The 7,404-nt window shown below is 39.1% G+C and overlaps 1 pseudogene; it reads right to left on the bottom strand.

Annotated features, from left to right (window-relative positions):
* Positions 1-2,868: 2,868 nt before the first annotated feature.
* Positions 2,869-4,077, bottom strand: LOC103675083 (annotated as a pseudogene).
* Positions 4,078-7,404: the final 3,327 nt, after the last annotated feature.

Below are 7,404 nucleotides of genomic sequence, written 5' to 3'. Positions count from 1 at the left end.
AGTGATTAATATATTAAATCGAGTTTCTTTTTAAAACGATTTTTATTTATTTGAGAATAGAGTGAGAGAGAGAGCATAAACAAGGTGGGGAGAGGCCGAGAGAGAGGGAGAAGCAGACTCCCCACCGAGCAGGGAGCCCAATGTGAGGCTTAATCCCAGGAACCTGGGATCATCTGAGCCGAAGATAGATGCTTAACTGACTGAGTCACCCAGGCGCCCCTTGAATTTCTAATAAAAGAATTTTCTCACAAAGGAGACTGAAGTCCCAAATGGTTTGACATGTGAATTCCATGAAACATACTTTTAGAAAGCAAAAGAGAATGAAACATTTCCTTTTTTTTTTTGTTCTTTAGTCGTTTTATTTATTTTTTTTTATAATGATTTTTTATTATATTATGTTAGTCACCATACAGTACATCCCCGGTTTTCGATGTAAGGCTCGATGATTCATTAGTTGTGTATAACACCCAGTGCACCATGCAATATGTGCCCTCCTTACTACCCATCACCGGCCTATCCCATTCCCCCACCCCCCTCCCCTCTGTAGCCCTCAGTTTGTTTCTCATAGTCCATAGTCTGTCATGGAGAATGAAACATTTCCTAACTCATTAGGAAGCCAGTGTAACCTTGATCTAAAACCAAACAAGGAGATTAAAAGAAAATTGTAGACCAATATCCCCTATGATTATAGATGTAAAAACTCTCAATATAAACAAATATTTGATTTATATAAGTATGTATAACCTATAAATTTTAAATAATATTGGATTTATCAATCTAATAAAATGCACATATGAAGAACCCACGTCTAACGTTATGCTTAATAATGAATCATAGAATGTTTCTCTTCAAACTTCTGGAACAAAATAAGGACATCTGCCTTTACAATTCTATTTCACATTGTTTTGGGAGCTTTGTTAGTTCCATAAATCAAGAGTAGAAAGACAAGTATGCCTTGGAGATCTTGCAGGTTTGGTTCCAAGACCTCTGCAATAAAGTGAATATCACAATAAAGTGAGTCAAATGAAGTTTTTGATTTCCCAGTGCATGTAAAAGTTATGTTTACACTATACTGTAGGCTGTTAAGTGTGCAGTAGTATTATGTGGATAAAACGATGTATATACCTTAAGTCAGAGAAAGACAAATACTATATGATTTTACTCGTATGTGGAATTTAAGAAACAAATGAGCAAAGGGGAAAAAAAAGAGAAAGGCAAACCAAGAAAGAGTCTTAACTATAGAGAACAAACTGAGGGTTACCAGAGGGGAGGTGGGTGGGGCAATGGGTTAAATAGGCGATGGGAATTAAGAAGTATACTTGTTGTGATGGCCACTTGGTGTATGGAGGTTTTGTACCACTATATTATACACCTGAAACTAACATTATACTGTATGTTAACTAACTGAAATTGTAATAAAAACTTAAAAAAAGAGTATTTAGAGTCCCCCCCTCCCAAAAAATACTTTCTTGCTAAAAAAAGCTAACAGGGCGCCTGGGTGGCTCGGTTGGTTGAGTGTCCAACTCTTCATTTTGGCTCAGATCATGATCTCAGGGTCATAAGATTTAGCCCTGTGTTGGGCTCTGTACTCAGCGGGGAGTCTGCTTGAGATTCTCGTGCTCTCTCTCCCTCTCCCCCTTCCCCCTGCCCCCTGCTCATTCTCTCTCTCTCAAATAAATCTTTAAAAATGCTATAATCTGAGATTTCATCAAGTTACAATATTTTTGGTGGTGGAGGGTTTTGTCTTGTTAACAGCTTCTGGCTGAGTAGGGTGGTGGTTGCTGAAGGTTGGGGTGGCCGTAGCAATTTCTTTAAATAACACGAGAGACTATGGACTCTGGGAAACAAACTGAGGGCTTCAGAGGGGAGAGGGGTGGGGGAATGGGATAGGCTGGTGATGGGTAGTAAGGAGGGCACGTATTGCATGGTGCACTGGGTGTCATATGCAAGTAATGAATCATGGAACTTTACATCAAAAACTAGAGATGTACTGTATGGTGACTAACATAATATAATAAAAAACATTAAAATAAAAAAAAATTTTAAAAAAACAAATAACACAGCATTGAAGTTTGCCACATCGATTGACTCTTCCTTTTACAATGATTTTCTCTGTAGCATGCGATGCTGTTTGACAGCATTTTAACCGCAGTAGAACTTCTTCCAAAATTGGAGTCAGTCCTCTTAAATCCTACTGCTGCTTTATCAATTAAGTTGATGTAATATTCTAAATCCTTCATTGTCGTTTCAACAGTCTTCACAGCATTGTCACCAGGAGTAGATTCCATTTCAAGAAACCAGTTTCTTTGTTCATCCATAAGAAGCAGCTCCTTATCTGTTCCAAGTTTTATCATGAAATTGCAGCAATTCAATCACATTTTCAGGCTTTAACTACTAATTCTGGTTCTCTTGCTTTTTATACCACCTCTGTTGTTACTTTCTCCATGAAAGTAATGAATCCTTGAAAGTCATCCATGAGGGTTGAAATCAGCTGCTTCCAAACTCCTGTTCATATTGATATTTTGACCTCTTCTATTGTGAATCCTTTCCAGAAAGTTTTCAATTTACTGTGTCCAGATAAAGAAGTCACTATCTATGGCAGCTATGAGCTTATAAAATGTATTTTTTTTTTTGCCTCAAAAAGTGACATTTATTCAAAGAAAAAAAATGACATGTCCATCCCTTGGCTTGCTTCCCTCCCCGTTCCTTGTCCTCTTCAGCCCTGGGTAGGACGAGGTAGCAGGTTAGCTCCTCTGATGAGGTCAACAACATTGAGGGGCATCTCCTCAGTTGGAGGTGTTGTAGATGGTCTTGATGTTTCAAAGAGGCCACTTGTCTTCTTCTGTCACTACGTTAATAGCCACACTCTTATGGCAAAATTGTCCACCATGACTGATTCTGTGGATTTAGTTTTCCCTGTTGGTGGGAAGGTCATAATTGATGACGAAAGAAACCTGCTGCACATCAATGCCTCTGGCCAGCAAGTCAGTGGTAATCAGCCAGAGTGACTCCTTCGTGATAACATCTTGTTCCTTTGTCCATATCTCCATGCATGGTGGATGTGGTGAAGTCTTGGGGCTGCATCTTTTCAGTGACCCAATCAACCTTCCTTTGGGTGTTGATGAATATGACTACCTTCGTGATGGTCAGAGTTTCATACAAGTCACACAGTATGTCCATCTTCCACTCCTCTTGTTCCATATTCATATAGGACTGGTGGATACCCTCCAGGGTCCAGAATCCAAATGATACCACTCATGAACTTCTTGGTCACCTCAAGCATGTTGGAAGGCATTGTAGCTCACAGCAAAACCACCTGGGTGTTGCTACTGAGCTTTTGGAATATGTCATAGATTTGGTCCTTGAATCTGTGGCTTAACATTTCGTCAATTTGTCTAGTACAAACATCTTGATGTCTTTGGGAGATAGGTATCTCTGGTTAAGTATGTCAGATACATGACCTGGGGTACCCATGATGATAAGGGGAGCTTCTGTCTGCAGCTTCTGCACCTTAACATGTACACTGGTCCCCTGAATGCAGGCATGGCAGAAGGCACCTATGTAATCTCCTAATGCCGTGACTATTTTCTGTATCTGCTGAGCCAACTCTCTAGTTAGTGCCAGGACCAAAGCCAATGTAGCCTTTAGATCCAACTCAATCTCTTGCAGGATCTATATGGCAAAAATGGCTGTTTTTCCAGTCCCAGATTGGGCTTGAGCAATCACATCAAAACCCTGATATAAGGAGGAATGGCTTGCTGCTGGATGGCGGAAGTTCTTCTCAAAACCATGGGCATAGAGGCCGTGGAAAAGGGACTCAGAGAGGTTCACATCATCAAAGCTGTCAACAGTTTCATTCCAGTTATTCTCAATGACACTTTTGGGCTCCATCTCACTGGGGCCAATGTGTCTGGATTGGGAATCTTGACCTGGCAGATATGATCCTTAGAAACTAGACAAAATGTATTTCTTAAATAATAAGACTTGACAGTTGAAATTACTCCACAAACCATGGGCTGAAATGGATGTTGTGTTAGCAGGCACGACAACAACACTAATCTCGTTGTATATCCCCATCAGTGCTCTTGGGTGACCAGGTGTATTGTCAATGAGGAGTCATATTTTGAAAGAAACTTTATCTGAATGGTAGGTCTTAACAGTGACCTTAAAATATTCAGTAAACCATGTTGTAAACTGATATGCTGTCATTTTGGCTTTGCTATTCCATTTACAGACACAGGCAGAGTAGAGTTAGCATAATTTTTAAGGGCCCTAGAATTTTTGTAATGGTAAGCATTGGCTTCCCCTTAAAGTCACCAGCTGCATTAGCCCTTAACAAGAGAGTTAGCCTGTCCTTTGAAGTTTTGAAGCCAGGCATTGATTTCTCTCTACCTATGGAAGTTTTAGATGTGTCTTCCAGTATATAAGGCTGTTTTGTTTACATAGAAAGTCTGTTGTTTAGTGTAGCTAGCTTCATTAATTATCTTAGCTAGATCTTCTGGATAACTTGCTGCAGTTTCTACATCAGTACTTGCTGCTTCTTTTTGTACTTCTGTGTTAGGGAGATGGCTTCTTTCCTTAAACCTCATGAACTAACCTCTGCTAGCTTCAAACTTTTCTTCCATAGCTTCTTCATCCTTCCTGTCTTTGTAGAATTGAAGAGAGTAAGGGCCTTGCTCTGGGTTAGGTTTTGGCTAAAAGGAATGTTGTGATTGGTTTGATCTTTTATCCAGCATATATCATCCATATCAGCAATAAGACTGTTTTTTTAATAATAATTTTTTATTATGTTATGTTAGTCACCATACAGTATATCTTAGTTTTTGATGTAGTGTTCCATGATTCATTATTTGCATATAACACCCAGTGCACCATGCAATACAATACGTGCCCTCCTTAATACCCATCACCGGCCTATCCCAGTCCCCCACCACGCTCCCCTCTGAAGCCCTCAGTTTGTTTCCCAGAGTCCATAGTCTCTCATGGTTCATTCCCCCTTCTTTTTACCCCCCCTTCATTCTTCCCTTACTTCTACTGATCTTCCTGCTATTTCTTATGTTCCATAAATGAGTGAAACCATATGATAATTGTCTTTCTCTGCTTGACTTATTTCACTTAGCATAATCTCCTCCAGTCCTGTCCATGTTGCTGCAAATGTTGAGAAATCATTTTTTTCTGATGGCTGAGTAATATTCCATTGTATATATGGACCACATCTTCTTTATCCATTTGTCTGTTGAGGGGCATCTTGGCTCCTTCCACAATTCAGCTATTGTGGACAATGCTGCTATGAACATTGGGGCGCATATGGCCTTTTCTTCACTACGTCTGTATCTTTGGGGTAAATACCCAGTAGTGCAATTGCTGCGTCATAGGGTAGCTCTATTTTTAACTTTTTGAGGGACCTCCACACTGTTTTCCAAAATGGGTGTACCAACTTGCATTCCCACTAACAGCGTAAGAGAGATCCCCTTTCTCCACATCCTCTCCAACATTTGTTGTTTCTTGTCCTGTCAATTTTTGCCATTCTAACTGGCATAAGGTGGTGACTATTTTGCTTTCTTATAATTTGTGCATTCACTGGAGTGGTACTTCTAATTTCCTTCAAGAACATTTCCCTTGCATTCACAACTTGGCTAAGTGTTTGGTGCAAGAAGCCTAGCTTTTGGCCTACTGGCTTTTGACATGCTTTCTTCACTAAGCTTAATCAGTTCTAGCTTTTGCTTTTGTTTTTAAAAAGATTTTATATATTTGACAGAGAGACAGACAAAGAGTAAAAGCAGAGAGACCAGCAGAGGGGCAGGGAGAAGCAGGCTCCTCTCTGAGCAGGGAGCCCAGTGCGGGGCTTGATCCCAGGACCCTGGGATCATGACCTGAGTCAAAAGCAGATGCTTAACTGACTGAGCCACCCGGGTGCCCCCATTTGTAGCTTTTGACTTAAAGTGAGAGACAGGAGTTTTCCTTTCAGTTGAATACTTAAAAGCCATGTAGGGCTAGTAATTGTCCTCATTTCACTATTTTTGTGTCTTGGGGAATAAGGAGGCCTGAGGAGAGGGAAAGAGACAGGGGAATGGCTGGTTGGTAGAGCAGTCAGAAGACACACACACACACACACACACACACACACACACACACAATTTATTGATGAAGTTTACCTGTCTTATATGGGCACAATTCATGGCACCCAAAACAGTTACAATAGTAAAATCAGAGGTCACTGATCACAGTAATAATGATGAAAAAGTTTAAAATATTGTGAGAATTACCAAGATGTGATGTAGAGACTTGAATTAAGGTAATGCTATTGAAAAAATGGCACTGACAGACTTGCTTGAGGCAGGGTTGTCACAAAGCTTCAATTTGTAAAAAATGAAAAATCTGTGAAGCACAATAAAGCAAAGCAATAAAATGAGGTATGCCTATAGCAAACGTGAATATTGGAAATAAAGAAGTAAAACCCTCTAACTTATAGATGACCATGACTATGTACATAGAAAATTGTAAAGAATCTAAAAAGAGATAACTGGAATTAATTACGGAGTTTGGCAAGGTCTTAGAACAAGGCCAATATATGTAAAATGAGTTGTGTATTTTTGTTTTTATAATGAACAGTTTGTGAAATTAAAGAATATGCTTTACAATAACATCGAAAACATGGACTACCTAGGGATAAATACAACAAAATTTGTAGGATATGTAGAATCTCTGTTTTGAAAATAAGAAAACATTGCTGAGAAATTAAAGATCTAAATAAATTGAGAGATAATATGTTCATGGGTTGGAAGAATTAATATTATCCCAATCAATGTCTAGCAGATTTTTTTGGGTAGAATTTGGTAAGCTAAAATTTATATAGATCTAGAGTAGTCAAAACAGTTTTTTTATAATAATATTTTTTTATTATATTGTTAGTCACCATACAGTACATCCCTGGTTTTTGATGTAAAGTTCTATGATTCATTAGTTGCGTATAACACCCAGTGCACCACGCAATACGGCCCTCCTTACTACCCATCACCAGTCTATCCCATTCCCCCACCCTCCTCCCCTCCAAAGCCCTTAGTTTGTTTCTCAGAGTCCATAGTCTCTCATGACAGTTTTTAAAAAGAATGGTGTTGGAGAGTGTATGCAGTCTGATTCCACGACTTCTTTTGAAGCTACAGTAAGCAAGGCATTATGGTATTGGTGCAAAGATAGATATTTAGATCAGTGGAACAAAACAGAGTCTACATATACATAACTTATGTATATATGGATTTATTTATGTGTACATGGATTTATGTAATGGGGATTTTTGACAAAGAGACCATGTAATTCAGTGAATAATGAACAATCTTTTAATCAAATGAGGCTAGGAGAACTTGATACTCATGGAAAAATTAGTCTTGACTTTTCCTCCACACC

Source organism: Ursus maritimus, unplaced genomic scaffold (assembly GCF_017311325.1).
Source record: "Ursus maritimus isolate PB19 unplaced genomic scaffold, ASM1731132v1 scaffold_14, whole genome shotgun sequence".
NCBI classification, from domain to species: Eukaryota; Metazoa; Chordata; class Mammalia; order Carnivora; family Ursidae; genus Ursus; species Ursus maritimus.
Note: the sequence above shows the minus strand (reverse complement) of the source record. Positions and strands in the feature narration are given on the sequence as shown.